At 54.8% G+C, this 9,244-nt stretch overlaps 1 pseudogene; it reads left to right on the top strand.

Moving 5' to 3' along the window:
- Nucleotides 1-224: 224 nt before the first annotated feature.
- On the top strand, nucleotides 225-812 carry LOC103253794 (annotated as a pseudogene).
- Nucleotides 813-9,244: the final 8,432 nt, after the last annotated feature.

Genomic DNA, 9,244 nt, shown 5'->3' with positions numbered 1-9,244 from the left:
GTGTCTCAGGGAGGGAGGGGGTGGCTCAAAGTCACTTTTTCTTCCCAGGGAAGTCATGTGCTGGGGACTTTGGAATTCCACCCCCGTGACTTCTGAGCTGTTCCCGGTTGAGGCTGCACACCCAGCCCAGCACAGCAACAGAGGCCAGACCTCCAGGTAGAAGTGGAAGCAGAGATGCTGGGACCCCCACCAACAAAATGACTCACAGAGTCATCATTCCGCAGCCCGGGGCAGACGGCGAGAGAAAATCCTGGGCGCCACCGCCTATTAAAACACACGTGTGGGAAGAAAACGAAGCAGAAAGAGCGGGAGCTGCAACTGCTCATGCTCGGCCTGGACAATGCGGGCAAAACAACCATCCCTTCAATGGTGAAGACATCGACACCATCTCCCCCACACTGGGCTTCAACATCAAGACCCTGGAGCACAGAGGATTCAAGTTGAACATCTGGGACGTGGGCGACCAGAAGTCCCTGCAGTCCTACTGGAGGAACTACTTTGAGATCACCGACGGCCCCATCTGGGTGGTGGACAGCGCCCACCACCAGCGCATGTAGGACTGCCAACGGGAGCTCCAGGGCCTGCTGGTCGAGGAGCGCCTGGCCGGAGCCACCCTCCTCATCTTTGCAAACAAGCAGGACTTGCCTGGAGCACTGTCCCCTGACACCACCCGCGAGGCCCTGGAGCAGGATTCCAGCCACAGCCACCAGTGGTGCATCCAGGGCTGCAGCGCCGTCCCTGGGGAGAACCTGCTGCCCGGCATCGACTGGCTGCTGGACGACATCTCCAGCTGCGTCTTCACGGCCGACTGAGCCGCCTTCACGCCCCCGCCTGGACGTCCAGACCCCCTGCCTTGCCAGACACTACCCACAGGGCTTCAGCGGCCCGACGGTCACCCCCTCCCCGCACCGTGATCTGCTGCTGCTGCCCGATACTACTCCGTGGCCCGCCGGCCCCGGTGGCGGGAGGCTGCACCCCGGCCGCCTCCCGGCTGCCGCCCCAAGGCCAGAGGGCAGGGGCTGGGATGGGCTGCCTCTGCTGCTACTGAGGCCGTGGCCTCGTCCTTTCCTGGCTGTGAAATAAAACACTCCCTGCCCTGGTGGGCAGCTGTCAAAAACAAACAGACAAACAAACACACGTGTGTATCAGAGAGAGGAAAGGTGATCCTTGGGCTAGCTCTCAGTGAAGGGTACACTCGCTGGGCAGATGGAAAGAGGCCGACTAAGCATGTGACCTGGCCCAGGATGGAGAAGACTCATCCAAGGCTTCTGTGGATTCTCCGTGTTGATGGGTTTGCCTCCTCTATTTAGATGGGAAAGGATGAGGAGACCGTGGATGGATTTGCATTGCAAAATAAAGTGACGGGATGTGAAAGCAGTTCCCTGGCAAGACTGGGGTGTTGAGATTTGGGGGTCTGAAGTTAGAGAGGAGAGGGGATGGTCCCAGTGGGCCAATACATGTGGGGAAACCGAGTCCGGCTGAGGAAGTTCCAAGGAGGAGGGGCCGTGGTGCCCAGTGGAGTTCTTACATTTTTCTTATGACTGGGTCTGGGACCCAGACGTCAGGTTTCCGACCCGTGTTGCAGTCTGCTCCACTTCTGCCAGACCCCCAGGGAGTTGAGCTTGTGCCCAGGTTTGGGGAATTGATGGAAGCGGTGTCCCTGGGGAGTGGGAGTGGGGGGCCACGGTGGCCGGAGGAGCAAGAGGAAGCACTGGGACCCACAGATCCACTCAGGAAGGGGCTTAGGGAGAACCCCCTTTCTCCTGTTCCAGAAGACTCTGGGGCCTTGGCCGGGGCGGGGTGTGCTGGACTTCACACAGTTCACAGATTGGAGCTGGAGGAAAATTATTTGGATCTTAAGGGAAGGGAGGATTCAAGCACATGAAAGTGTCAGACATTTGGCATCCTGTCTGGGTGACACAGGGAACTGCTTCCGATTCTGCTAGCTAGGGAGGTGAGAACATGCCCACATCTCCTTGACTGAGCCCTGAGGGTCTGGAGAAGGCACCAAGAGTGAGACTCCCTGTGAACTCCTCCCGTGGCCAGGAAGAGGAACTCCCCGGATGGGTATGTGCCCGTGCATGGGGTGGGGTTCTGACCTGGGAGGAGTCCTCAGCTGCAGGCAAAAAAAGCAGAGCTGGGCACCAGCTTTGAGCCTAGGCTACAGACACCTCTTCCAGATCATTCATAAGCCACCTTGGACAGCTGAGACTGGATTACATGGCCTCAACAAACAACCCCAGAGCTCTGTGGCTTCCGGAGGCAAAGGTCAATGTCTTGCCCGCCGTCACCAGCGTCAATAGCTGGTGTCAGCCCTGCCCATGCTGTCAGCATTGCAAACCCAACCAGAAGGAGCCACTCTTGCCCGAGGCATCCCCAGTCACCCAGTACAGGGCAAGGAGTCATGGCAGAACCACACCATGGCCTTCATGGCTTCTGCTGGGAAGGGGGACATGTCACACGCACTCACACTTCATTAGCAAAGGCAGTCACATGACCAGGATGATGCTGGTGGGGCGTGGGGCGGGGGGAGAAAGCACAGACTTCATGCAGAGAGGACAGGGGACACGTTGGACACTCGTATAATCTTCCACACTCAGTGTTGCCAACAACTCAAGAAGACAGTTTCTATCTTGTTTTCACTGAACCCCTATCTTGATAATGCCAGCATTTGTGAGAAGGGAAAAAACATGTTCCTGGCAAGCACGCAGCGTTTGCTTGCCTCCTCTACCTGCCAACCCCAATATAGATCCTTGAGTCTCAAAGCTGGGAGGACTCTGAACTGGACCTTGGCACCTGCCCAAGAGGTGGGTACCTGACTTGTGCGGGAAATGCAGCAGCAGATGTCTGTCAATAACAGTGGGCTGTGGTGGTGATGGGTACACCTCTAACCCCAGGGTGGTTAGATGGTGCAGCTTTGGGGTTGAGCTTCCATCTGGCAGGGAGAGCTGTGCTCACTCTATACAAGTCACTGAGACATTGTTTACAAAATACAGGACAAAATACAGCCGGAAGCAATAAGGCCTAGTGTTCAGTGGCAGAGGAGGGTGACTACAGCCAACAGTTGTTTATTGTGTGCTTCCAGATAGCTAGAAGGGAAGAACTGGAAAGTTTCCAGCACAAAGAAAAGATCAATATAAGAAGTGACAGAGATTCTAGTTACCCTGGTTTTGATCATTCTACATTGTACATCGATCAAAACAACACATGCACCCTGAAGTATGGACGGCTATTAGGTGCCCGTTAGGAGGCATCACCCTCATTGCCATCTCCAGCATCCTCCCCACCACCTTCGCCATCTTCTTCACCGTCGGCATCGTCTCCACCACCCTCACCCTCCGCCTCGCCGTCGTCATCCTCGTCACCGTCACCACCACCGTCCTCATCACCGCATCACTGCCGTCTCCGTCATCCCCGTCCTCATCGTGGCTGTCCCGCCACCATCACCACCACCACCGCCGGCAGCGTCTCCATCACCTTTGCCCTCCTCGTCCCGGTCGTCATCCTCATCACCGTCACCACCATCGTCATCGCTACCATCCTCACCATCACTGTCCTCGGCATCGTCTCCGCCACCTTCAGCTTCCTCAGCCTGTCGTCATCCTCATCGCCACCGTCATCACCACCGTCGTCACCACGTCACCGCCGTCCTCATCCTCACTGTCGTCGGCATCGTCTCCCTCGCCTTCACCACCCTCACCTCCGTCGTCACCCTTGTCGCCCCACCATCGCCATCACCACCATATCGTCCTCATCACCGTCACCACCACCATCACCACCACCGTCCTCATCACTGCATCACTGCCGTCTCCGTCATCCCCGTCCTCATCATGGCCGTCCCCTTCCTCACCACCATCACCGTCACCACCACCGGCAGCGTCTCCATCACCTTCACCCTCCTCGCCCCTGTCACCACCACCGTCCTCATCAGCACATCACTGCCGTCTCCGTCATCCCCATCCTCATCGTGGCTGTCCCCGCCACCATCACCACCACCACCACCACCACCGGCAGCGTCTCCATCACCTTCACCCTCCTCGTCCCGGTCGCCATCCTCCTCGCCCCTGTCGTCACCACCGTCCTCATCACCACATCACTGCCGTCTCCATCATCCCCGTCCTCATCATGGCCGTCCCCCTCCTCACCACCATCACCGTCACCACCACCGGCATCAACTCCATCACCTTCACCCTCCTCGTCCCTGTCGTCATCCTCCTCACCCCTGTCATCACCACCGTCGTCATCACCACGTCACCGCTGTCCTCATCATCACTGTCGTCGGCATCGTCTCCCTCACCTGCGCCACCCTCACCTGCGTCGTCACCCTTGTGGCCATCACCACCACCATCATATCGTCCTCATCACCATCACCACCACCAGTGTCCCCATCCTCAACACCACATCACTATTGTCATCATCGTGACGGTCTCCGTCACCCTCATCACCACCCTCACCATCCTCATCCCCCTCACCATCCTCCTCACCCTCACCATCACCAGCATCATTTTTTAAGCTTTGTTGGAGCTCGGGATCTGCCCAGAGGCCTATTCTTAACACACCAGGATGCAGCTGAGACTCCGGTGGCCTCTTCCTTCGCCCATAACTGTGACACCCATCTTCCTCAAACAGTGGCTCCAGCGGTGTGTGGGTTCTCACTGCCACTCTGGAGCGTAATTATGCGGAAAAGCCACTTCCTCTAACAACGACTTGTCTGGGCTGCCGGCACACGCTGGGAAGAAGGAAGATGTGCCACTTACCGAGTGGCCTGATGTGGGACAGATAAGCAGCTGGTCTACCCCAGTGTGGCCCAAACTCACCCCCGCTCAGAAGTATCAACCACTGTGGGATGCGTCTGACATCTCTGCTCTCAGCTAACTTCCACGGCGACCTAAAGGGGTTGGTAATACCATCATTCCCGGGCCTGATATTTTAAATATTTAACACCTGTGCCACCCGGATGCTGGAATGGAGACTGGCCGCAGCCACAGAGCCAGGCACTAACCCACTTCCCCTGGACAAGGGACAGTTCCAGGGGTCCTGGGCAAGGAACCAAAAAAATCCAGGTGCTGGGAAGGCTCGAGGTGGGTACCGGACTGTGTCCCAGCTGGAGCTCAGGTACTGCAGTCTATGATGTCCAGCGTGGCTGTCTGGTCACACGCATGTGTATAGGAGCAGCCTCCGCTAGGAAGGGCTGACTCAGTGCCCCGACCCCAGCCTGCCCTCGTCCACTGCTTTCCCTTGAGCACCGTGTGGAGCAACTACCCCCAGTCTTTGGGGCGTCGGGGACCAGTTTCGTGGAAGACAATCCTCCCACAAACGGGGGAGGATGGGGCTTGTGCAGTCAAACCTCACGTCTGATGTTCATCTGTATTTGCAGTCGCTCCCCAGCACTGGCCTCACCGCCTCAGCTCCACCTCCAATCATCAGCACTGGATTCTGATAAGGAGTCACAGCCTAGACCCCTCGCACGTGCGGTTCACAATAGGTTCCTATGAGACTCTCATGCCGCCGCTGATCTGACAGGAGACAGAGCTCCACTCACCTGCCACTCACCTCCTGCTATGCAAGCCTAACAAGCCACGGAGCGGTACCAGTCCACGGCCTGGAGCTTGGGGGCCCCTGCCATGAAGGACACATAAAACAAAGCCACATCTCTGCCCACTTACTTCCCACGCTCTGAGTATGTGGAAAAGCAGCACCCTGGCAGGCAGCATGCATCTAAGCGGTGGCCTCCAAACGCTACCAATTGCTGCCTGGATCCTTAGTTTCCTACGCGCAGTAGAGCTGGCCCCTGCACAGTTGATGCCAGCCCCAAAGTTCACCTCTGACCTTGTGCTTTTATGAAACATTCACTTTTGTTGACTCCCTTATGGCACATGGCTAGCTTCCTGACACCCACCCCCCTGTCCTTCCTTACCAACAGGACTTTGGTGGTCGTGGTGAGGGGTGAGGGTAGGTACCATAAATGTGCCTGGCCAGAAGCTTGTATTTGCAAGCCTCCTTTTAACCCAAGGTGTCCAGTGACATGGTTCTGGCCGATGAGATGTAAGCAGAAATTGTTTGATAAGACTTCTGGGCTGGGCGCGGTGGCTCAAGCCTGTAATCTCAGCACTTTGGGGAGGCTGAGGCGAGAGGATCGCCTGGGTTTAGGGGTTTGAGACCAGCTTGGGCAACTTGGTGAGACCTCATCTCTACAATAAATCAAAAAATTAGCCAGGTGTGGTAGTGCGCGCCTGTAGTTCCAGCTACTTGGAAGGCTGAGCCGGAGGGATAGCCTGAGCCAAGCAAGTCGAGGTTGCAGTGGCATGCTCACGGCCTGGGCAACAGAGTCAGACTCCACCTCAAAAAAAGAAAAGAAAAGAAAAATAGACTCTGGCAAAGCACTGACCCTTTAACACAGACTTTTTGCCTATCCTCGGCCTCAGCCCTGCCTGGAATGCAGATGAGATAGAAGAGATGGAGCAGTTATGTTGTCACCATGAGGTGACAGGTCTGAGGATGGATGCTACACTCTAAGAACACCAGAGCCAAAGGACACAAGCAGTCTGGGCCCCTGAGGCTTCATGGACGCCCACAGGAATCCTAATCACCCACCTTCAAACTTCCCTTTGGGCAAGAAAAAGAGATATTTCATTAGTTCAAGCTACAATTTATTCTAGTTTCTATAACTTCTGGCTAAATGTAATCCCAACTTGAGAGAGCTGGCAAGTGCTTCCCTGCAAGGCTGTTAGAACTCAAACACAGACCTTCACTTCCCTAAGGTTCTGCATTTTCTAGGGAGGAATCTCACCTACTCCCGCTAAATGTTATAGTCTGCAAAGAAGACTGAGAGAACCGTGGAATCAAAAGGCTGAAGAGGAACACAACACGTGGGTCTTACATGGAGTCACCACACGGTCTTACATGGAGTCACCACATGACCACCACACATTTTGATCTCTGCCCATTTCAGTGAAGCTCAAAGTCACATTTCTGCCTTGGGACGGGGGTGGTGACTCTAAGGAAATTATCATCCTTTTGTTCCAGTGTTTCTGGAAATTTCTCTGAGTGAAGAGAAATGCTGCATCTCCCAAGAGACTGACTCTGGGCTGTGGGCTTGATGTCTGACGCCCAGGAGATCCTCATTGATGCAGGCTCTTGGACGCCAACACAAGCGGTGGTGTCTGATTAGGTGTTTACACGCTGAATCAGGCCCGAGTCTTCCCAGATGAGCTCGAGGCATCTCTTTCTCCCCAAGCTGTACACCCCAGAGGAGCACTCCCAGGACGCCTCCCTCCCTGCCATCCCTCTCCCACCATCACCGGGACAGATCTGCAGAATCAGCAGGGACACTCGGACCAAGTGAAGGGAAGCACACGGCCGTCAGAAGAACGCAGCTGTTTGTTTTGTTTTTGTTTTGAAAATAAGACAAATAATTTCACATCCCACCTCCACCCCTGACCAGCTATATGATCTTAGACCGGTTATGTCACCTCCACGACCTGATTCTCACATCTTGAAAATGGGAAGGGAAGAGGCATGCCTCGGGGACTTCGCTGAGGACGAGATTGTAGGTACTGTGGGAATCTCAAAGGGTCCCCACTGTTTGAGAGTAAGAAACCCCTTGCCAGTGGCGATGTGCCCCTGAGGATGCCATCAAGTGACTCCTCATGCCACAAGCACTTACTCTGCATGGTCCTAGGTGCCAAGCATACTTTGGTGGATTGAACACACTTTGCCACTGCTCTCACGGAGCTTACAGATAATAAACAGTTACGGAAGATTCACATGTGCAAGTGTCCACTGCAAACCTTCTCTGAAGGTCATCAGCTGACTGTTGTCTGTGGTTCTCAGGCCTGTGGCTTCCCTTCTGAGTTCTTGCCTGTCCTTAGGGGCTGGAAACCTGCAAACTACATTCCCTAGACTTCCCTGCCTATAGGAGCACAGTGATCCTAGGATGTACCGTGAAATAACAGTGTCTGGACCCCAGAAGAAAGTTTGTTGAATAAAGGCGTAGGAAAGCCTGTGCTACCATGCATGCAGATGAAAGTCACAACTGGCTCAGTAAGAATTTAGCGAACGCTGTGCACAAAGCATCTGCTACGTGCTGTGCTGGAAGCGGAGATGCCTGGACCTCTGTGAGACTTGCCAGAAAAACAACGATGCACACATATTTGAGTGACTTCTCCTTGAACAGAGCAATAGAGAGTTTAGAGCCAGTCATGCTCCAATCCGTTCATTCATTCAATATGTACACTGTGATGTCTGAATCAGACAAATGTGGTCTTCACTTTCATGTTATTTTCTACTTCACCTTAATGAGTTTCAGAAATCACAGACCAGACAAAATCCCTCTGGGACCTGGACTTGGGATGAGGGGCCGTTGAGACTGGGTTGTCCTCTGATCAGGTCCCAAGCTCCAAACATCCGGGAGAGAAAGTGATTGGAGTGTATGAGCCTTTGCTGGAGCCAGGGAAGAGGAACGGGGAGCCTCTTTTGTATAGTGTTTTTTTTTTCTTTGAGTTGCAGTCTCACTCTGTCACCCAGACTGGAGTGCAGTGGCCGTTCCCGGCCACTGCAGCCACGACCTGCTGGGCTCCGGCGATCCTTCCACCTCAGCCTTCCAAGTAGCTGGAACTACAGGCATGCGCTACCACGCCCGGCTGATTTTTGATTTATTGTAGAGATGAGGTCTTGTCAAGTTGTCCAGGCGGGTCTCGAACCCGCAGGCTCAGGCAATTCACTCACCTTGGCCTCCCAAAGCAAGGGATTACAGGCTGAGCCGCCGATTTAAGAGGACCGCCAATGTGGGGAACCTGGGTTTCTCAGAGGAAGGCTGTCTGCACGCGGGGGAGCCCTTGTGCTCCAGTTTACCTGGATCTACTGTCCTGAAGTCACTATCCACAGCACCCCTCTCACTCCCTGCACTTCCTGGTTTGGAATATAAATTCCATAGTCTATCTTGCAGTGACGGCATTAGCTTGCTTGGGCTGCCATGCCACAGACGGGGGACTAAACAACAGAGATTTATTTTCTCACCGTTCTGGAGGCTGCGGGTCCAAGGTCAAGAGGCTGTCAGGGTTGGCTTCTCCTGAGCTCTCTCTCCTTCCCTTGCGGGTGACTGTCTTCTCGCCACGTCTTCGCATGGTCTTGTTGCTCTTCCTCTGTCCATAAGGATGCCAGCCTTACGAGATGAGGGCCCCACCCTATGACCTCACCGAACCTCAATTGCTTCCCTGACGGTCCTGTCTCTACATACAGTCTA

The sequence above is a fragment of the Carlito syrichta genome, unplaced genomic scaffold, assembly GCF_000164805.1.
Source record: "Carlito syrichta isolate Samal-C Ts95f unplaced genomic scaffold, Tarsius_syrichta-2.0.1 Scaffold253518, whole genome shotgun sequence".
NCBI classification, from domain to species: Eukaryota; Metazoa; Chordata; class Mammalia; order Primates; family Tarsiidae; genus Carlito; species Carlito syrichta.
Note: the sequence above shows the minus strand (reverse complement) of the source record. Positions and strands in the feature narration are given on the sequence as shown.